General features: G+C 39.5%; 2 long non-coding RNA genes across 5 annotated transcripts in view; one reads left to right on the top strand and one right to left on the bottom strand.

Moving 5' to 3' along the window:
- Positions 1-17,996, top strand: part of LOC110072927 (uncharacterized) — a 40,264-nt gene extending 22,268 nt beyond the window's left edge. For all 4 annotated transcript variants that reach the window (XR_013545227.1, XR_012086769.2, XR_013545226.1 and 1 more), the window contains 3 exons: positions 4,507-4,581; positions 8,116-8,187; positions 10,152-17,996. This is a non-coding gene — a long non-coding RNA (uncharacterized LOC110072927). The remainder of the gene's footprint in view (positions 1-4,506; positions 4,582-8,115; positions 8,188-10,151) is intronic.
- Positions 15,679-24,038, bottom strand: part of LOC144589234 (uncharacterized) — a 34,834-nt gene continuing 26,474 nt past the window's right edge. The window contains exon 2 of the long non-coding RNA XR_013545229.1: positions 15,679-24,001. This is a non-coding gene — a long non-coding RNA (uncharacterized LOC144589234). The remainder of the gene's footprint in view (positions 24,002-24,038) is intronic.

The raw sequence follows: 24,038 nt of genomic DNA, 5'->3' as shown, positions 1-24,038 counted from the left end.
TTCTGCAGTTGGCTGTAGTTCCCCAAGGAGAGCCCTAGATAGGTGAAGTAGAAAGGCTGTCACCAGAAAGAAACCTCAGAAACATTGCTAGCGAATGTATACCAAAATAAATTTGAGTTGCCATATGAAATGTTCATGTAATCACATAATAACAACAACATGCAACAATGTTTTCAAGGGTTTCTAAGTACAGAGTACTCAGAAGTCATTTACCATTCCTTTCATCTGGGGGCATTCTATGATTGTGCAGCTTACCCAAGGCTACACAGGCTGGCTCTTTTCCTAGGAGACACAGTGGGGAATTGAACTGACCTCTGCCTCCTCAACTCCCTGTGTTACTGTAAGCTCACAGTTTAACGTTGTTACTACCAGAGGTTATCATCAAAGTCAGCTTAGGTACTATTCAGTCATGCTCAGTGCATATACTGTAATTATTTTAATGACAGCAGTGCCCATAGTGGCTTATTCCACTGGTTCTTAACCTTGGGTTACTCAGGAGTTTTGGACTGCAACTCCCAGAACCCTTCACCACCAGCTGTCCTGACTGGGGTTTCTGGGAGTTGCAGTTCAAAAGCATCCGAGTAACAAAGGTTAAGAACCACTGGCTTATTAAACAGTATCCTAATCCTAGGAAATGAAAAGCTGTCTTCTTCCCAGAATGATCCTCATATGGCAACCTCTAGAAAAATGGATGCTAGACTTAGGTATGACTAACGCACCCTGATTCCTTAAAAAAAAAGACCTAACCTGAAAATAAACCCTAGTATGATTTTTCAGGATGCTTGTAATATAAGCCCTACCCCGAAAATAAGCCCCCGTTAAGTGAAACCTCGCTCTCCACCCTTGTGCAGCAACCAGAAGAAAATGACATGACTGTATTTGAAGAAATGTATATTGTTGTACAGTACTTGAAAAAAAAATCCCCTGAAAATAAGCTCTAATGCGTTTTGGGGGGCAAAAATTAATATAAGACCCTGTCTTATTTTCGGGGAAACACAGTAATATTCATTGAATTCAAAATTTAAGCATTACTAATCCTGGATCTTCAGTGTGGTGTAGTTGACAGAGTGATGGACTAGGACTCTGGAGAACAGGGTTCAAATTCCCGTTTGACCATGGAAACTCACTGGGGGAGTGGAACTGGTAAAACCACTCCATAAATATCTCACTTATTTTGAAAGCCCTACTAGGGTTGCTATAAGTTGGTTTCGACTTGGCAACACAGAACACACATAATCCTGGACCCAGCACAATAAATAGAGCTAAGCTGTTGAGGTGCCCAAGTAATTCTTGTAATATCATGTCTCAGGATCATTAGTAGCCCACCTCTTCTGTAGCTAGAAGTCAGAGAAAAGTTTCCAACTGCTTCAGTGCTGCAAGCTCTGGTTCTAGATCTAGAGTCTCTTTGTGGTGACAACACCCACACCACATTTGTAACACTATGCCAGTAGAGGGGGCCTCGTGTCTGGTTCTAGGCATTCCACAAGTGAGTAAGTAGAACAAGGTTGTAAATAACCATGAAGTGAACACAAAACAAAACGAAAAACCCTGAAGCATACTGTTTATATACTGCCCCATAGTGCTTAAAGCACTCTTTAGGACTCTGGCAATTTAATTATGCAGGCTACACATTGCCTCCCTTATGCAAACTGGGTACTCAATTTACCAACTTCAAAAGGATGGAAGCCTGAGTGAACTTTGAGGCAACTACCTGGTATTGAACCCAGGTTGTGAGCAGAGTTTTGACTGCAGTATTGCAGTTTAACCACTGCATCATGAGGTTTCATAAAAGGCTTGAGTTTGTTTGTTTTTGTCTGTACTAGAAATGGGAGGTATTTGTATACAAATACCCCTGCACAGCTGGAGTTAATAAGGGCCCGGCCCCAGGGGTATGACTCTCTGTTCATGCATCTGCCAGTGGCGGCAGCCCCACTCTTCCTTCCAGTCACTCTGAAGCGCCTGGTCAATTATTCACTCCTGGCAGAAGGAGGGAAAACAAGTCTCCCTGCCAGGCTGGTGACTGGCTAGCCAACCAGGCACTCCAAAGTGATTGGAAGGAAGAGCGGCGCCGGTGGTGGACTCGTGAGTGGATGGTCTGGCCCCAGGGGCCGGACCCTCGTTAAGTCCAGCTGTGCAGGGGTATTCGTAAATGAATACGAATACTCCCATCTCTTGTCTGTACCAAAGTAAGTGTAATCTTTCCTGAAGTATTGGACAGAATTTTGGAGGATAATAGCAAATTGTGCAGCATTTACAAATTAAGGAAGAGCAGGGCAAAGGGCACCAGCACTATTGCTTTTTGGGTTCTTCCTAATAACACAGAGATCTAAAAGTATTGACTGATTGCCTTTATCATATACTATCCTGAATCCTTATACTTGTACGTGAAGTTACATAGAATATTTACTGCCCACCTCAGCAGGCTTAGATCCTGTCCAGTACAGAAGGTGATTTGAGGCAGCCTTACTTGGAGTGCAGTGAGTGCCACATATTATTGAAATATGTGGCAAAAAACAAATGCCCCCTTTTCATATAGTTTCCTAATCAAAAAGGTAATCACATGGTTCTGGAGAGAGAGATGGAGGAGGTATGTTCCACTTCAGGTATATGATTGCAGAGAAGATGGGTGTGCTTTTTTCTTGCTACAGTAATTTGCACTAGAGCTCAGTATGTGTCCGTTCCATTTATTACTGCATGTTACACCATTGGGGCCACCTAATGCATATTGGCCTTCTTATTCTTTACAATATCAGCAATGACTGTGCATCATAAAATACCATGTTGTGCTAGCACTGCAGATTTTATTTATGTATTATTTTATTTATAAACAATGTACAGCTTGATGTAGTAAAATCTCCAAGATTATGTTTTTTCTATTTAAATGTGTCTCTTACATATTATAAAAACTAGTATATAACATATTCAAATTAATTAAAGAAATAATAAATTATTTAAAAACCTCCAATAATGCAAAAATAAAACAGTCAATAATAATACTGGCTGCTTGAGACATATGTAAGCAGTTTATTTTTCGGCCAGCAATTAAAGAGGTTCTAATCCAGAGGATGGATGGATTGATAGACAGACAAACATGCAAGCAGACAGATATACAGATTCATAGGTAGATTTCTCTTTGAGAAGACACACATTTAGCTCAATACAGAAGCCACAGCCTTGAGTTTGCAAAAACTGAGCAGCGTTGTTAATGATATAAAATGGGACAAGTAAATTAAAAGAAAAAATATATAAGAAGAAACATGCACACATGCATACACTCATATACTCTGTTTCTTAAGAATCAGAGGGCTAGATATAACTGGTTTACCAACGTCAAATGCTACGAAAAGGGACCAAAAGTACCTCCTTGGCAAAAAAAAAAAAAAAAGATTCCAAAACTGGGTGCAACTGTAAACAAGACCTGTTGCACATATCCATTGGTCTAACTTTGGACGATATTCAAAGCAGAGTCTCCACCAAAGATTCCATTGGCTGAAATCCTGTTGAGTAGCTATATTTGCATAATTCAACATTACACAAGCAGTAGCTCTAATCACACCAAGGCAGAAGTGCTATTCACAAGCTACTTTCACAAGTGCATTGTACAGTCTGTTGCAATAGGAACTACATGCCCAGTTGCATAATCCTCATAGCCTGGGCCTAACACCTGTCATATTTTTGATAGCCTAACTTTACATTTTACAGAGACAATGAAGATTCTGGTCAATGATTAAAGAATTGAATGTCCTGGACCCAACATGTTTCAGCCTTTAAAAGTCAAAAATAGTACTTTGAATTGGGCTGAGAAGTGAATAAAAGGTTCAGTGCAGTTCAAAAAGCAGATTATATAAGGAGTAATGCTTACAATAACTAAACACGTGTGCAAGATTAGTAAATTAGCAATACCACTGTATTCAGTGTGAATTAATTCCAGGTATGCGGGCATAGAATGGATCCTAAATTCTTTTTTTAGGGATCAGATGAAATAATAAACTTTGATATGGTCAATTCATGCTTCTTCAGACAAAATTAAAAATAAAACAATGTGACATCTTTAAAAGAAATTTTAGATTTCAATGTGAGTTTTTGTGGATACATCACTTCATGCTGTGCACATGTATGAAGATACAAAAAGCATACAGTGTTCAGAACCTATGTATTCCAGCTTAAATCCAATGGTGCAAATATCCACAGAAAATTGCCAGTAGTCATGGAGTGAATGTTTATATTCCTTTTCTCGTGCCAACCCGTATGACTGACACATGATGAGGAATAAAAGTGTTCATGCCTTAATTGGTGGCAATTTACAACAGAGATTTACACTACTTGTATTTGACTTATGCTAAGAAAATGTAAGCAAGAGGATTCTGGTCAGTATCTTTTACACTGTTTTATTGGGGGGGGAGTAAAAAGATGACAGAAGATCTATGGAAAAGCCATTTTGCATTTTGGACGTTATATGTCAAACTTAATTTTCTTGTTTTCTGTTTCCCTCTTCTCATCTTACAGATGGACTATTCTTGGATATAATCTCTCTGTGTGTTCATGAAAGTTTCCTTCCATTTAAAGCCATGATATCCTAAGGTATCTGTAGCTTTCAGTGCACATTTCATCTAGGCTTTTGGCTCTTAATGGATTAATGCATTTAGTCTTTAGCATTTGAGTCTTTGGTTCACTGCATCTTCAGTGGAATGGATATGAACAGGTGTCTACTTCAATAAAATGAATAAGGAAACTTGTTTACTACTGAAAAGTTAATATCTCACCATATCATAGCTTATAACCATTGTAAAAACCCACAGGACCTATTGTTTATAAAAGCAATAAACACAAATTTTACTGACATAAAACAATGACAAGCAGAAATTATAAGCATAGCTCAATTAAACCCCATTTTCTGTATGGAAAAGATGGTCATGCAGAGCCTTCTGAAAGCCATTTGGCTCAGTTTTGGTGAACCTTCCTCAGAAGGCTGTTGCCCTGTACTGAGGACACACCTAAAATCTTTTTGCTAAAGTCAACTTGCCTTAACACAGTGATAGAACAGGGAGCGGAGCATTTAATGCAGATCTAAAATGGTGTAATGCAATGTAAGCATGCCCTTCCCGGGATATGAAGTGTTTTGAAGGTGAAATAAAGCCAGCTCCTTCACTCACTTGGTGAGAGTTAGCATGTAGACAGCTACCAGAGTCTCAGAGAGGTCCTGGAGGATTATGCTCCCAATGAATGCCAAACTCAATTTTAGGTCTAGAAGCTGCCATTTTAAGTCTTCGCTGTTTTTCAAACAACACTTCATCTGAGGCATTGTGAGAAATTAAATCTTTGCTAGGAATAAGCTGGTCTTCAGTGGACACCAAGCTTGCTAGGAGCCAATGGCCTCCTAAACCTGAGGCTAGACCTGTATAAAATATTAAACCACATAAACAGATTGCATGATGTACACTTAAAAGAACAAACTGCTGAATGGTACTGCATAAAAGTTTGGCATTTGATTGAAACATACTGTTCAGGAGATAGCCCAGTCCTAACCAGGTTTACTTAAAGCAAATTTTATTTTACTTCCATTACTTCCCATTAAATATATTTAGGACTGGGGCCTAAATATATATACTTCAGACTTACAGTAATCTTAATAGAGCTGGTGAAGTACATGAGATGTTGAATGAGTAGTTTACCCTGTAAATCCCTGTTTAGATATGGAAACCCATATTTTAAGAATAATGCATGTAATGACATGATAAAGTCAGTGAGGTGGCATAGCACTCTGCAACATCACGTCTTATAATGACATGTCTTCAGTATGTTATTATGTTTGTTAAAAGGACAGGCTCTGTTTCCAGATCAACATCCATTGGTTTACTTCTTGAATCTCAAATATTCAGTCTCAGGTTACAAGGCTGGGGTTGCCTGTATGGCCCAGGTTCCTTGAAACCCATACAGTGGGGTCTTGACTTGAGAACTTAATCCGTATTGGAAGGCGGTTCTCAAGTCAAAAAGTTCTCAGGTCAAATCTGCATTTCCCATAGGAATGCATTGAAAACCATTTGATCCATATCTGCTCTTTTCCGTCCATAGAAACTAATGGGAAGCTGCTATTCCGCCTTCGACCACTAAAGGGGGATATTTTGTTTCTTTTTTTCTTAGGTCAAGAAAGGTTCAGGGAAGGCAGGGAAAATACAGTCCAGGCAGTACAGTAGCAGGCAGTCGGAAGACTGTCTCCCAATCCACTCTCTAAACACGGAGGAGTGAGGAAGCAGACAGGCACCCTTTTCACTGGCCAACAGTTAACTGAAAGTTCAAATTTTGCACTTTCCCTACCTCCCACGTGGTTTTTTTCAGTTCTTCTCAAATCTAAGTATGTAAGTCAAGTCAATATTTTCCTATGAGAGTGGTTCTTAAGTCAAAATGTTCTTAACTCGAGCCGTTCTTAAGTCAAGACCCCACTGTATATATACATGGGTTTCCATAGCTAAATAATGATTTTGGGTTTCCATAGCTAAACAGGAATTTTGGGTTTCCATAGCTAAACAGGGATTTACAGGGTAAACTACTCATTCAACATCTGATGTACTTCACCAACACTATTAGGGTCACTATAAGTCTGACGTATATATAATGATAGAATATAAAAGCAACAATCTTAATTCATTTTTATTTGAGATGAGTGACTGGTTATTTTTATTTTATGTATGACACAATTTTTAGGCTAGCAGTTGAAAGAAAATGAAGGCCAGAATCCTATTGCATACATATGCTGCCATAAGTGCAACAGTGTAAATGGCACTTGCAAATTGCTGTTAGTTAAGGATTTGATGCTTGTATTCCTTGTTGCACAATCTACATTTGCAATAAGGAATACAAATTCTTTAACTAGTAGCAATTTGCAGCTTTGATTTATGCTATTACACTTACAACAGCATACATAAATACTAGAATTCTGCCTAAACCATGTGAAATTAAAGTTGATTGTTTCTTTAGACACCTCTACATAAACGAGTACTAAGGTTTTCAAAGAGGTAGTTGTATTAGTCTGTTTCAACATGTAGAACAAAGTAAAAACTAAAGCTTTATGGTACCTTAAGGATTAAGGCTGATATCCTGGTCATTACAGGATCGCTGGAGGGCAGAGTCTCCTTTGTGTGCCCAGCCTCGTTTTAATGTACAGAATATTTCAGTTTATATTTCACTTTATTCTGTATATTTCAGTTGATTGATTTCACTGTATAAGAATGTATTTTTACACAGGGAAGCTTGTGCATTCTAGTGAATCCCATACGTACCAAAGTGCTTTTATTTTTTTCGCATTTGCAAAACACATGCAAGAACTAAACACTGCAATACCATGCCTGAGCCTGATTTCTCAGAAGTAAGTTCAACTATTTTTGATTGAGATTATACACATGAAAACGTACTTTTAAGAATAATGTATGTAATGACATGATAAAGTCAGTGAGGTGGCATATCACTCTGCAACATCACGTTTTATAATGACATGTCTTCAGCATGTTATTATGTTTGTTCTTCTCAAAAGAACAGGCTCTGTTTACAGATCAATGTCCATTGGTTTCCATCTTGAATCTGAAATATTCAATCTCAGGTTACAAGGCTGGGGTTGCCTGTATGGCCCAGGTTCCTTGACAATGCAGACATGTTTACCCACAGATGGAGACAGTAGCACATTTTAGGATTTGGATTGTTCTTTTCATAAATATTGCAGTAAAGTTCAAACGTCTTTAATATGGTATTCAGAGATTATAGCCAGCTTCTTATGGTACAACTTGGCACACACTGCACAGACAGAAGCTGGTGTCAGCAAAGCCATAATTTAAGGCAAGGAAAAAACCTAGTTCTTTGTTCTATGTGTAACATGATTTTGCTGGATAATTTCTTTGGTTTCCAACCAAGGAACCATTTTTTATTTCTCAAAGAAAGTACTTTTGACATGCTTGGATTTTGATTCAGTTTATAAATAACAGAGTTATGAACTCATGAACATATGGAACAGTTTATTTTTCTTCCAAGGTTTTTAGCTGCAGGAAATTTTACAATAAAGCTGCCCTTGGACTCCACTGCTGAGTAAGTTCATCCTATTTCCCATGTTAATTTTTTCCCTCACAGGTATGTTCTCACACATCACTTCTGAGTTGAGGAACGTGCCATTAGATGTTTAATGATGGCTGCCTACAAAAGGTAGCTATTTCAAGAATCTAGTTGTTATGTGTTGTCAACTAATTTTCAATTCATGAATTAATGACTTCCTGTGAATTAATTACCTCCAAAAGGTCCTATTATTAACAGCTTTGCTCAGGTCCTGCAAACTCAAGACTGTGCCTTCCTATGGGTTAATCACTCTCATGTTACATCTACATCTTTTGCTTTTGCCTTCAACTTTTCCTAGTATTACTGTCTTTTCCGGTGTATTTTCTCATGATAACACATCAAAGAATCAAGAATCTGGAGGAATCTAAATCTGGGAGTTCTACTTACCCTAAATTTGGGAGTTTAACATTCTACGGCAGTGATGGCAAACCTTTTTGAGCTTGTGTGCCCAAACTAGGGGAAAAAAAACAAAAAACAATGGGTGGCATGCCGGAGGACCCGGAACTGGAAGTGCGGACCTGGAACTGGAAGTGGCGGTGGAAGGGGGAATCCTGGCACAGAGGTGCCTCAAGGCCCCTCCGCTGCCAGCACCAGTTGCTCCAGATCCACCTGCCAAAGCGCTAGCACCAGCTGCATCTGCCTCCTGAGGTTGGGGGGGCGGGGGCGGGAGGAGTAGCAATCTGGCGACCTATGGCTCACATGCCAGCAATACATTTCATGCTCTGACCTCAGTATCTTAATTTTTTTTCTTCATACACTACCAGAGACAATTGTGTTAACTTGTTACAGTTCTTCACACATCTGAACACACACAAAGGAAACAAGATCACAGTTGCAAACCCTCCTAATGAGTGTCTGCTTTCTGTATCTTCTGCAACCCCTGGGTACATACAGCTTGTGTATAGGCTGCATATATGCAGATGGATTGTCTGCATAAATGATTTGTATGCACACAGAGACTACACAGGCAAGCCAGGGGTTGCCACATCTCTGTGTGTACCTCGCGCACATAGGCCATTTGAGGGTATTTATTGTTTGTGCTTGTTATGTGCTGTCAGGTCCAAACCAACATATGGGGACCTTAATAGGGTTTTCAAGGTAAGTGGGATATCTAAAGAATGGTTTAACCAGTTCCACTCTTTCAGTGAGCTTCCATGGATTAAGTGGGGATTCAAACCCTGGTCTCCAGAGCTCATCACTCTACCTGTTACACCACACTGGGCACATTTCATTTTATTAAGACTATTTAGACAATAACATAAGATGAATTCATTTAATGCTATGTATCAGACATCTGTCTGCTGAATCTGACAGCAACTGGTTACAGCCAGGAAATGCATTACTCCACATGCGCACACCCAAATTTCCAGCAGCACAGCTGTTGATTGCAATCTGAATAACACTTTCATTGAAATGGGGCTATAGGATATTTTCCAACCATGCAGCAACTTTGTAACTATGATAACCTTTTGTTGCAAGGAGGGATAAATATATTCCAGTGAGTAAATAAAATAACTCAGGTATTCTCAGTAGGGTTAAAAGTACATGTGCAAAGGGAAGCAGAAACAAGGACAGTAACTCCCTCCATGTTATTTTGTCACCTTCTTACAGGTAGTGGCCTCCTTTCTGAAGAGTCTCTTCTCACCCTGTGATTTTGAACCCTGGTCTTCTGGGGCTCCAAAATATGGGCAGAAGAGAAAAGAGCTTCTCATGGAGAGAAGATTTTCTTCTCTTTTCTTCTAAATTGCTAACAAAAATATTAGTGCAGGGGATAGAGCCCAAGCCAGGAAAGATTACATTTTTGCACTTCCGCTCTCAGGATACCCGGTGGTTTCTGGTGCTTGTAGTCCAAAAATTCAACTTCTCGAAGTTTTGAGCATGAGTTAATCCTTTGCTTTAATCCTACATAGAATGCCTGAACAGGGCTGTACAGTATTCACCCTGGTGAATGGTCCACACACATCAAATGCTAACAGCTGTAGAACTGAAGTACAGAAATATATGATATTAATGACCATGTTGCTTCATTTTGTTTTCTCTTTGTTTTGTTGTAGGTAGCTGATTATGTGAAAGTGCTTGTTTGCCATTCTCCCACATTGAAGGCGGTGTGTGAAGGGCCCTTTAGGAATTCTACAATTTACTTTCAGATGTGCAATCCCACCTCAATAGTTCTGGCAGCAGGAGCCTTCCCTTATTTGTTGAAATTTTATTTTAGCCTTCTTTCGTCTGGCATGCTGTCCTTTTTGTTATGAATAGTGTTATTACAAGGGCCATAGCCAGATGCCTCAGTAGGAATCTTTTCATTAGACTCTCACTGTTTTATTCAAATTTGAGGCTCTATTTTACATTAAATACCTGTTTTCACACATACACTACTTTTGGTTCCAGCTTGATATTTTGCTTCACCATAATATACTTTGTGTTGAGACAAGCAAAGTAACTGAAGTTTTATGAAGGATTTTTTAAAAAAAGTAAATAACATCTTACGAAGGACTTAAAAAATACTTAGCTTGTGGCCAGTCTAAAGTTGATAATCTAAATCCTTTTTAGCAGCTAGGAGAATACACTGCTCCAAATGATTCGGAAATACCAGTACAGGAAGTTAAAGGAAAGTAGAACATTGTCAGGAAAAAAACTGGGAGATCCCATCAGGCACTTGAACATGGTATGTGGGTGCACCACTTTATGATTGATCATAACAGCTGTTTCCTTATTAGTTTTAATTCTGTGTGGCATCAAGTCAATTATGACTCATGGTGACCCTTGCCAAGGTTTCCCAGGTATAAAGAACTCAGAAGTGTTTTACCAGTCCCTTCTTCCTGGGGGTGCTCTGTGACTATGTCATTTGTTCAGGGCCACACAAGCTGGTTCTTCTGCTGGGAAGCACAGTAGGGAATTGAACTCCTCCTGACCCTTGGCTCCACAGACAGGTGTTCCAACTTGCTGAGGTATCCAGCCAGCACTAGGCTTACGTCTATCCCATTCAAAAGAAAGCATCCCCAAGCCCAGTTCAGCACCTGCCTTTTAAAACTTTTTTTTTTTTTACGTTCATGAAGATAAAATAAGAACTGTCATATGGCTTAAAATATTTGGATAATCAATGTTGAAAATCATGGTATTCCTATTTATTGTTGGTTTATTTAGGTTGCAGAGACACTGGTAAATTAAAGGGACACAGGCGGTACTGTGGGTTAAAAGGAGTCACCGGGTTGTCAGTCAAAAGGTCAGTGGTTTGAATCTGCATGATGGGATGAGCTTGCCTTGCTTCTCCCAGCTCCTGCCAACTTAGCAGTTCAAAAGCAAGCAAATGCCCGTAGATGAATTGGTATCACCTTGTTGGGAAGTTAATGGATATCTGTGTCTAGTAATGCCAGCCACGTGACCACAGGAAGTGTCTACAGACAAACTCCAGTTCTTCAGCTTGCAAACGGAGATGAACACCAGCCCCTAGAGCTGGACACAACCGGACTTCATTGTCAAGGGGAACCTTTACTTTTACACTGGTAAATAGTACAGGGTTTGCTGCAGAAGCAGAATGAATTCAAACTTTTAAAAAACTGATCACATGATGTAAAGGCCAATGTGAACCAGCCCAACCCTTTTTACTTTAGATATGGACGTCCCGTTTCCCCCCCCCCCCGCTGCTGGGGGCTTCTACTTTTTTAAAAACTGGAGCAATTGAAGTGTCATTTTTTTCTATAGAATTAAGTGTTTTGTTCTTCAAAATGAGAGGGGATGTGATCAGTATTCTGATAAAGTACTAAGCTGAGGGTGATGTTCTGGATAGCAGAAAGACTCCCTTCTGCAATCTTTCTCCCTAGTCACCCCAAAGTATTTTTTTTTTAGCCCTGTGGTGCAGTGGTTAAACTGCAGTACTCCAGTCAAGACTGCTCATGACCTGAGTATGTGTCTATACATTTGTAGATTATGGAGAATATTGGAAAATTGTTCCCTCCCCCTTAATGCTTAATGCATAAAAGGAGAGCAAGAGATTGGCAAAGAGTGTGATCAAAGAAAGGGGGGGTCGTGGGCTGTGGTGTGGATTGACGTGTTTTGGGTTGAGAGACCATTGGGAATACTGGCACACAAACAATCCCCAATCTGGTTTGACCACCTGATCCAAAAAGAAGTGTAAAATACCTTGTGAATCAAGTTACAACAAAGCCAAATTGCTCTAATTCAGCTTTTCAGTGTAGTTTTATCCTTTTTAAATTTCTGTCTCATATTTCTCCCTGAAAGGGCCCATAGTGGGTTACAAATGACTAAAAGGCACAAATAAAATCACAATAAATTGGAGTGTTATAATATAATTAAACATACTAGTACTGTATTAGAAAACAGATATTTAAAAAACAAAAACACAAAAAAGCACTACTGTATATTGCACTGTCCCAGAAACTCATTTTTCTCATTTCTAGATTCAGTTATAGCTCTAGGATTTTGATCCAATTCTCAAATTCTGTGCTTTGGACATGAAACACATCTCCTGATCCTTATCTGTTATTTATTATAGTAATGTCTGTACTGTCCTTCAGTAGAAATTCTCAGAGTAGTTTACATGAAAAGAAAATCCAAAACCAATTAAAATATGAAGCCAGAAACCTGAGTGTACATTCACTTCAGAGAAATCCCAAACCAGAGCAGACCACTTGAAAATGATTCAGACTTGTTGAAAGCAAAGCTAGCATTTCCCAAATCAGTCCGAACTGACCTGGTTGCTTCCAAAGATTTGGGACTGATTCCAAGTCTTTGGATTATATGTCTGCAGAAACAAATTTTCCCTTAAGCTGACTATACAAGGAAGACATCAGGATGCAGAGTAGACATGGGGGTATTCGTATACCAATATGAATATCCCTGAACAGCTGGAGTCCATTCACATGTCTACCGCTGCCCCTGCTCTTCCTTCCAATTGCTCCAGAGCGCCTGGTGAACTAGTCACTCCTGGCAGAAGGAGGGAAGACGAGTCTCCCTGCAAGGCTCACAAGTGACTCACCCACCGGGTGCTCTGGAATGATTGGAAGGGAGAATGGGGCTGGTGGTGGCAGATGCGTGAGTGGATGTTCTGGACCCAGGGGCCGGACCCTCATTAACTCCAACTGTGCGGGGGTCTCCGTATACTAATACAAATACCCCTATTTCTAATGGGGAGAGATAAGGGACAGAGAAGGGGCATAATTTTGTGATTCACAGCTCTAGCATCCAAATACGGGTGTCATTTTGATGGGGTGTCCTTCCTTCCAACAGTAGCGCTTTGGAGTAGAATGTAAAGATAACAATTTTTGTCCAGTCGTGTTCAACTCTAGGGGGCGGTGCTCATCCCCGTTTCCATGCCATAGAGCCAGCGTTTTGTCCGAAGACGATCTTCCGTGGTCACATGGCCAGTGCAACTTAGACACGGAACGCTGTTACCTTCCGACCGAGGTGGTCCCTATTTATCTACTCGCATTTGCCTGCTTTCGAACCGCTAGGTTGGCGGGAGCTGGGACAAGCGACGGGAGCTCACTCTGTCGTGTGGATTCGATCTTACGACTGCTTGGTCTTCTGACCCTGCAGCACACAAAGGCTTCTGCGGTTTAGTCCACAGCGCCACCACGTCCCTTATAGGGACGTAGAATGTAGAAGGAAATTATTAGATGCTGCTCCCATATCTTCATTGCATTTTGTGACCGTGTGTGGCAGCAGCCAGATCCTCATTATGGCTTGTGGAGTCTAACTAAATGGGAGACACTGCCTCTGTTGTTGGCTGCTCAGTGGGTACTTGTTGACATCAGTTCCTCAAGTACATATATGTCGAGTTCAGCTGAGTCCCCATCACCCGAATCAAGCTCTCCTGAGCACTTTTCTTCTGGCCGCTTGGTGCAAAGAACAGCAACATACCACTTCCTGTTAAAGATAGTGCCAGTGTTTACATATAATAGGAGGCTACCAGCTGCAGACAGTCAAGCAGAGCACATACATGGAAGGCGGGGGGGGGGGGAGAAATGGCATTTCCACCTGTGCTGCCTCCTCTCCTGCTCCTTAAAATAAAAGCACAGTGATTAACAAGGCTTCTCACTTGAGTTTCAGATTGAAAGGCACACATGCAATGGTAACTGTGAAGGACATTAGCTTACATGTTGAGAGAATTTTAGAAAGCCATTTGGGGCTTCCCATCAGCTTGTGCTGAGGTACAAAGCAAAGCATGCTGCTTAAAGCAACACATAGAGTTGCATACTATATAATTATTGCAACATGTAGCTGGACTTTTGGAGGAAAGGGAAAAGTCCTCAAGGTTCCATCAAGTTCTAACACAGAATCATGGAGTTGCCAGAGGGGGACAAGGTTCATTGAGCCCAATGGCCAGCTGGAGCAGGAAATCCACAGGTCAACCCTGTAGATGGCCATACAACTTTTTTTTAAAATCTCCAATGAAGGAGACTTCATCACCTTCCATTGGGTAAAATCAATAACTTTGTGCCGGTGTAACACAGATCAGGCACCAGAAAATTGTAATTTCGGAAATTACTTAATCCCTCTCTTTCTGAGGGTCCCTAGGGCTCCCTTTTGCTGTTGGAAAGTTGGGAGCTTCAGGGAACGAGGAGGAAGCCTTTAATAGTTGAGGGGGTAGTGCTGCAAAAAAATTGGTGATCTGGTAGCAATTTTGACTGTTAAATGCTCTCCCTGTCCCAAGGCTCTCAAAGGCTTCCTCAGGGCAGAAAGGAGGGCAGGGGGAAGGAAGGAAACCTTTCAATGAATTTAAAGTGTATGTTCCAGTGCCTAGTCTGGGTTATGCTGCAGAAAATTACACCAACTGTATTTTGCTCAATGTCAAACAGCTCTCATTATGAGGAAGTTCTTCTTAAACATGTATCAAGATCTTTTTTCTTGTAATGTGGACCTGCTGCTTCAGGTCCTAGCTTCTGGGGCTGTAGAAAACAGGCACGGTCCATCTTCCACATGACAGCCCTTCAAATACTATATGTGAAGATGGCCAGCATATCACCACTCAAACTAAACTAGCTCAACTACCTCAACCATTCACCACAGAGCTGGGCTTCCAGGTCTTCTACCATGCTGGTTACCCTCCTTTGGACATGTTCCAGATGGTCAATATCCTTCTTAAACTGTGGTGCCCAGAACTGGATGTGGTATTCCAGCAGAGGTCTGACCAAAGTAGAGTCTTTTCCTTGAAGTAAAGTTCTTTTGAAGTACATAATTGGAATAAAACAAGACCTGGAATTCAAAGTTCAGAACAGCCCAAAAAGGCCAAGTTTAAGTGTAGGTAATTCCAGTCCAATCTAACATGAGCCTAAACAATTTTAATTTTAAGTGAACCAGTTCCAAACAAAAAACCAGAGAAGCTCATCTTTCACTGTTGCATACATTTGTTACCCTTGTCACTCCAACACACTTCTGTTCCGCCACCTAACTGGCATCTGGAGTAGGATAGGATACTGCCAACATATGAGAACTTTTAAACAAGTTTTAATAATATATATTTTAAAAAATAGACTTTTGGCTCTGCTATATACAGTAGCTATACAGGCAGGCCTTCCCTACAGCCATCACCTAGCCTATTGCTTTTTCCCTCTTTTTCCGTTTTGGACTCTGCGATTAATTGAGATTTTATTTTTTATGCTTTATCTTAACCACCCAGAGTAGACACATTCTAGATGGGCGGTACAGTATATAAGTTTAATAAACAAACTAACTAACTAACTAACTAATCTAGCCAGAAAAACATCATTAAGGAGAAAAAAAAATTGAGGACTGATCTCTTCTCGCCTACATCAAACACCTTCTAGAAGTGTTAAGTTTTCGATGAGCCATTGAAACACTATCAGGTACCTAAACACCTCCGGTAGGAACACATTCAGAAGTATGCACAGGTCCACAAATCTTGAATGGGTGCATCCAGTAGGTGCATCCCCTCTAATATGTACTAGTGTCTTAATCTGAATCATGGCACCCACACTGACAATTTCTGAGGAATCACCATGAATTTAAGGATAATTCGATGTGGCTGAAATCATGTGTATTTTGGTTCTGTGCCCTGGCACAAAATAAGCTGTGATTACAATCATTGTGTGGAGTTATGCTAAGAAGTACCGTGATTGGCCAAAATTCATCTAGTGAGTTTTATGACTAAACAGGTATTTGAACGGTGGTCAATTAAATTCAGGTTCAGTGCAGTATTACAGTGACAAGCCCTTCCTCACCAGCAGCCTAGCATTTAAATTGGAGGAGTTTCCCCATGAAAATGAGATTTAATTTATTATGGTCAAAGATCAGCACTAAACAAATAGTACAGTACAAAACAAAACAATGTGCAATGTACATCATGCCAAACACTGCAACCACATAGTATGTAAACTTTATGTCATAAGTATCCAAAACTGAGGGGGGAAATTGGTACAGTATATCAGAGAACTGTAGCAAGCTATGGCAGCTGCACAGCATTTGGCCACTTTATTAGTGGAGGACCTGATCAGAAAAAAAAATGATTAGCTATAACATTCTTCGGATCTACCTTGTAATTTTTGAAGAATAGATAAAATAAATTCTTTACAAAAGCCATTGAAGAAAAAAACATGCCCCACATTTCCCACTTTCCCACTATTAAAACAAAGTATTCTGCTTATATACCGCCCCATAGCACTTAAAGCACTCTCTGGGTGGTTTAAAAGTTAATTATGCAGGCTACACATTGCCCCTCCCCCATGACCTCGGTACTCCTTTTACCGACCTCAGAAGGATGGAAGGCTGAGGACTGAATCCTGGGGTTGTGATCACAGTTTCGGCTGCAGTGCATCCATTTAACCACTGCACCACAAGGACATACTCTGCCCGATCCTGATAAGTTACTTTGTGATATTTCCCCTCCAAGAGTACAGAAGGTTGAGGCATTTCCCCCACCCTGCTGCATTCATTCATTCATTCCATGTGTGGTAGAGCCTATTATGACTCAAGTGAGGAGGCTGTAGGGATAAAGCAGCCTCCGACTTCCTCAGACTGTTGCTTTTTTGGGTTCAAATGGATCATAGAGGAGAGGGGGCGAGCACAGTCCACCTGTGGTTTCCACATGTTTAGCTACTGACTTAATAAGCCTTGCTGTTTAGACAGAGTAAGAGGAAAAATACTATCAAAACAGCTCCCTGCTAATAACTGTTGATTTATACTTTCAGAAACAAACTTGCACAATATAGAGTCCCTAAAATGCAACAAAATACAGGAGGGTCTCAGAGCTACATCCCTGGGTCATCCCACATGAAAGCATACTAGATTTTACTTGCTTAGGTGCAGGCATGAAGCTCCTTTAGCTCAGGGTGCTGTATGTGCTGCATGACCTTGTTGTGATAGCTATTTATGTTTCTGCCCTTTCTAGGAAAGTGAGTTTACTCTTTCTTGATTGTGCCAGACCACAAACACTTGAAATGCATATTGTGGCTCCGTTTGGAAAGGAATGCTTGGGTTTCAGCCGCTTCTGGCAAAGCTGTAATGGCTATTGTTTTAACTGGCCAAATGCCCTTTGTTCCCACATTAACAGCTTCCCTGTGGAGCCCCTGACCTTGATATTGTTTTCACTTCCACGCTAAATTTCAGCAAATGAAAAGACACAGACCTTCAATCATTAAGGGAAAGAGGAAAGAAGGGTGCGTTTCATTAATTCTAAATTCTACATGCCTGTTACAAAGAGGATAAAAATCACAAGCTGTGTCTATTGGCCCAAACTATCTTCACCTAACGCATCATAGCAAATGTTCCCATATGAAAAAGTAAACATAATAATTATCAGCTTTCTCTCTCTCCATCCCTCTCTTTTGTTTCTGTGAAAGGGATGGATTTTGCCTGTTTTCTGTAAGCTTGGCATGTTAAATCAACTTTGGCAACCAATATAAAAATAATTTTAAAATCCAGTTTTGTGTTGTCAGTTTTGTAAGGGTGCAATTAAGTCATTTTGAAATATTGAATCCAGTATGATTGGCCTGCATTTGGAGCACGGAAGGAAAAAAATGCAGGGGACAGCATGTGAGATCTGGGGCCATGATTCTCCAGTGTTGTGTGTTTTTTGGCATTCTCCTTTACCCTTTAAATAAAAATATCCTCCCCCAATTAAAAAACTGGTGTATTATAGAAATTTCTTCCCTGGGGTTCTTTCCCATTGTTAGATTTTTTTTTTTTAAAAAAATTGATTTTATGGTATGCAAAAGTGTTGCCCTGAAAATAAAAACTGCCTTTTAAAATGTGTCTTAGAGGTGCATTAAAAGTGAAAGTATTATTGAAAAACTACAGCTGTGGAAAATATTTTAATGCTAGTTTTTGCGATGAAAATGGTAAACGACAAAGTTTTTATGTTATGTGAACAGAGACGACGGGGGGGGGGCGGAATGAAAATGCAGTTTGCCTTGCCATTTGAGTTATGTCTACCTAATAATGTACATTAACAAATAAATACCGCAAAATAGATGTGGAAACTTGTGTTAAACAAATGAGAATAACAATGTATTATAAGGTAGAAGTGTTTGCAAAACAGTGTGAAAGAGGAAATGGATGAAGGTTATTTTAAGCAGTTTCCAGCAAGCACTAGCTGAAGGGAGGGGGAATTTGGGCTCTCAAGGAACTTTGCAAACCAAGCCTTGGGGATACAGGAAACTGGGAGGAGAGAATCCTGGGATGAGAGGCTTCCTGATCTTAAACATGTAGGCTTCCTATTGGTTGAAAAGTATAAACTGACAGTTTGTTTTGATAAATGACGTTTCACAAGAGTATAAATACAGAGCTCTCTCACAGTCTTATAAAATGGAGAAGCATTCTGTTTGAAGGGAATGGAAGACACAGACAGTTTGAGAGCGGCCAGGAGATAACCATGGGAATGACATAGCCATTTATTCCAACAGGCAAAAAGCTTGGTGAGGAAATTACCTTTAAATGGAGTGTGTGTTCTCTGCTTTTGTAGGCTATGAACATCTTGTATTTTAATGCTTTTGTAATTTTGATTCAAACATGACTAAAGTTCCTGTCTGGATATGCATGGATATAAGCTTACAACTGAGATGTATTTTTTTGACTTAAATATTTGTTCAAAGCTTAAGTTCAATTTTTATGGATTTTAAACATACAGTGGGGTCTTGACTTGAGAACTTAATCCGTATTGGAAGGCGGTTCTCAAGTCAAAAAGTCTGTAATTCGAGTCTCCATTGACCTACAGTGCATTGAAAACCGATTAATCCCGTAACAGGCCATTTTTGTTCCATTTTGGTTTTTTTCTGGTCTGTAAGTCAAATCTCAGTCTGCAAGTCTGCTTTCTTTCTTTCTTCTTTTCTTTTTTTGCTTTGTCTGCATGGTTACTGAATCCCTAAAGAAATTCTGATCCCTCCTTCTTAATGCTGACAATATAAAGGGTATTTGCATGATTTGGAGGCTGGTGGAGCTGCACAGCAGCATAATTCACATACATTAACTACTACAAAACCTTATGTCTGTTACATTAAAAACATGAATAAGTGTAGAATTCTGGAAAGTAAAACTTCCCTTTGTTTTCTCTGTCCAAACCGAATGCATCCTGTAATCTTTGAACAGATAAAGCTGTTTGTCCGTGCGGCTCATTACTGTGTATTCTGATTGGCATTAGCTCTACAGAGTCTTTCCCATCATTCCCTAGCAGATCTTTTTCACTGGAGATGGTGGAAGGATTGAACCTGGTGGAGTTCCATATATGCTCTTCATTCAGTTAAATGTAACTTTTTCCATTGAATGTATAGGCTTTATAAATACCCAACATACATAGATAGGTGTGTTCTGTACTATATTGGGAAGATTTGATCAGAACTCCATATAATAAAATTAAGAAGCAGGCAATTTTCTTATAACCAATACATAAAGGAAAATAAATATATTTCAAAGGTCTGGTATGAAGAAGCTCCTTCCTCTTTAATCACGTAATTGTGGGTGGAGGGCATCAGAAGGTTATCTAACCACATCTTTTTAAAAATAGCTCAAATTTTACATAGTAATTAGGAAGTGAATTTGAGTCAAGGTGAGTTATTGTTAAAGAATAAGACAATACAGATTGATGAGAATTTCATTACTAAAGACAAACCTTACTCATACTCAAATGGGAGAACATATCACGTCCATCTAGCAGAAAGTTAAATTTCCCTTCAGTGCTGTTTGCAAAATTAATCTGCAAAAAGCTCTTCAGGCAATGTGTAAAGAATATTAAACATGGGTTTTTATGTATGCAGAAAAATTGTGTTTGCATAATTACACTCTTAAAATGTGAATGCATGCACAAGAAAAACTGTGTTCCTTAATCTCTAATAAATTTGTATCTTAAAGAAATTCTGCTTTTTCCTGTGTTTGGTTTCATATGTTCTGAAAGCATGTCACAACTTTGGAATATTAATAATTACATGCAACCACTGTGGGTATCTCTTTGTAAAAATATATTGGATTTTACCCATGATTTTGTAAAATGAAGTATGGAGCAAGAACAGAGGACAATTCACTGCTTATCTGAGATCGGTTCCTGTCTCTTCCGGAGTCTCCTGACTCCATTAAAATTTATGTGTATAGATTTTAACATACTGACTTCTTTCAAGTGGATTCATTTCTTAAAATCGTATCATTCCAGCAATTGCGTGAAAAGAAGTCTTTAATTTTTTTTAATCTACAAAATAAACCCAGCGATGGAGAAAAAAAGCAGGACTCCCAGTAGATGGAAGTCAGATGCTATTAGTGAGATAGTAAAACTGTAGTATGGAGGGGTTCATTGGTCTGGTAATATCACATAATGGTAAAAGCTTTCCTTTTTAAGAAAAAATGGAATCCTTTTGAAATGGAATGTTCCCTCTCTAAACATTATCATTTCCAAAGAATTCAGAAAACAAAACCATTAAGACTGCCTGCACCTGATTTTAAGGAATCCTGCCTCTCCCTCCTCTGACACCACAGCCTGCTCCATTCCGCAAGTTTCCCCAACCAGAGCTAGGAAATAACTACTTGCTTGTGATGCAGTTACTTGTACATTTTTGCCGCAGAGATACTGTATAAGGAAGCTACATTGGAAAACAATTTTTAAGAGCAATTACAATGTTAGCTCTCTAGTATAGCATCTAGTTACTTCTGTAAGTTACTTTTTTTAAAGAGCATTCTGAATTCCTTTAAAATAAACTTCCTTTAGGGAAAAAAAAAACCTTTCAAGCTCTGTCCTGAATATCCTCCTGTGTAGCATTTTCAGGGGGTTAGTGTGGCTATCTCTAGTGGGAAAGAAGGGCACTTCTTCAGCTAGCTAAAAATATAGGTGGGTGGGAGGCGAAGGTTCAGGATCGACTTATATATAGCCTTCTGAAAGCAATGGAATAGATTGGCAGAGCGTTCCAACTTCCTGTTGTTTAACAGGAGCAGCCATGTAAAGGTGCATTTCATCCACAATCAGGCACAAAATAGACGGCAGAAACAAAGAAAACAGATTTGTGCATGAAAGGATCACAAGCTCACTTCTGACACTAAAACAAATCTCTGGAGTAAGTGTACGCTTGGGAGCACCCTATTCCTTAATTCTAAGTGAATGACCTTTGACTTTCACCCCCAGCCATTCTTTTCCAGGTGGGAGGACCTCAGAATTTCAATCACACACTCATTCCTAGCTTACACCAGTTTGGCACTAACTGATAAACAGGTCGGGGGCCTGTCGGGAATTTCTATGTCCATATCTAATGCTGCACAAGCTGTTGCTTTTTTTTTTTTCATTCAAGATCACAGAAAACTATCCAAGACAGGGTTGTGTGAGCATTGCCGTGTGCATGGAACATTGTGGAAGCAGCTGCAGATTGGGAGACCCTGCCTCATGATGCAATGTGTGCTGCAGGTCTCATGGCTCTTTGTGCAACCAGGTATGGAACAGTGAAGTGTATAATCACTCCGTAACTCCATGCACACGTATCTACTGCATGCAATGATTCCACAACAGAATTCAGCCCCAGATAGTTTGTCTCACATATTAAGGCTTTTAAAAAAATAAAATAAAATGATATTTCACGGAATTTATCCCTGCTATGTGTGTGTTAGTATGTGCAACCTGTGCAGACTATTGTGTGCCTCTCTATTGTCTTTTAAAAAGATGAACAGCCCTGAAGGGGGGTGATTGCAGAGCATTCAGTTAGAATCAATTATCCTTGCAGCACAATAAGATCCATCAAAAATCATGCATAGAACTGCAATATGCACTGCAATTTGCATTCAATTATACCCTCTTTACCGATCAGAAAATTGTAGACAAAGCATGAGGGAAAGGAGCATTTACTAATCATTTTTATTCATTGCTGATGTGCAAGGAAGATTCTCAAAACAGTTTCTAAACATATCTGGAAATAAAACTAGGATGAAAGAATATCTGTAGGTGATAGTATGAGAAGACAGCTATTTAGATCTCCTTTCAGAAACATGTATGTTGCCCAGCTGACATTTTTAGTTTATTTCTCACTACTTCCCATCCAGTCCATCCCCCTTGTTTCTCTTCATGCCCTTTCAGGGTCATTTGACTTTCTTCCCCATCATGTCTTCTATCTTTAACATTTCCCTCACCTTCTTCTCTTCTCCTGGAAAAAGAGGCTCTAGGCTACTGGGCCCCTTCCCCATCAGGGCTTTTGGTCTAGATTTGTTTGACAGTCTGGACTAGCAATGAACTGTATCACCTCTCCACAGCTTCCATAAATCATAGCACTGTGTGTCTTGCCTTTGGCTTTTTTCATCAATGCAACATTCGTTGTGACACAAGATGGTCAAAGAGATTGGGGTTTTCCAAAAATTCAGGAATGCAGCTGCCAGAGAGAGGATCAGTATGATGACTGGGAGTTGTTAAGTTTATTTTCATTAAAGCAGAGATTGCTTGAATACATAATATTAGGTACAGATGGGAGGTCAGATAATATAACTGCATAAGAGGATAGAGCTTTTGTAGCGTTTCTGAGCTTATATCTAAAAAGTCACCTTTAAGATACAGATTGCAACTCTTCTTGCTAAAAATGCTTACCTTCTATATTTTGTACGTTATCAGTACTCTATGTATCGCTAGATAGGGAAATGTTCTATGATGCTGTCAGGTATGGTGTGCAGAACAGCATAATAATAATAATATAGTCTAATGATCTTAGAACTGCAGAGCTGGAAGAATTAAACTCCCAATCCCTAGTTCTGCAACCAGATACCTAAACCACTAAGCTATCCAGCAGTTCCTGTTGCGTACTGTACATCAACAGTTGTGTGTCTGCACTTCTCAAGATTATGTTGTTTCTTGCTTCATTGTGATATCTTCTCCAAAGTCTAGGCTAGAATTTTTAAAACTATTATTTTAGGCTTAAAATATACAACATCAATTGTTCTATCTTAAAACATGACCTTTTCTGTATAAAATGAGCCATTGAAGCTGGAAGCCTATGCATACTTATTATTATGAAAGTCACCCAGTCAGATCACTTTGCTATACTAATGAGGATCTGCAATGGCCAGTATCCTCTTTCATGTTATGTGCACATGCAACCACAGAAGGTGCCTCAAGATACTGGCCAATGTAGTTTACAATAAATTAAGGACATACTATTTTTGTAAGCTTATTTTAAACAATGAAACCCTGCAAACTCTACTTTTAAGTAAACACATATAGGATCCAGATGCATATGAGTATAACAGACCAGACTTTTATTCTATATATGTCTACATACAATGTATACAGTATATATGTCTATATATGATGATGAATGTAAGGATTAAGATTACCATGATTGCATTGCAAAACCTTTCTTGTTGTATTATAGCCAAAATGCTGTTGCATAGTTCTGGCAGCAAACTGGTGATGATGTCATTGCCAGGGGGAGATTTTCAGTAAAGACTTCTTCCTTCTGTCTTGTGGCTCCTGTGGCTTCTGTGCATTGAAATGAAACAGGTTACTCATGACTTGG

This window comes from Pogona vitticeps, chromosome 4, assembly GCF_051106095.1.
Source record: "Pogona vitticeps strain Pit_001003342236 chromosome 4, PviZW2.1, whole genome shotgun sequence".
Taxonomy (NCBI): Eukaryota; Metazoa; Chordata; class Lepidosauria; order Squamata; family Agamidae; genus Pogona; species Pogona vitticeps.
The sequence above is the reverse complement of the archived record's forward strand: the minus strand, read 5'-3'. Positions and strand labels throughout refer to the sequence as shown.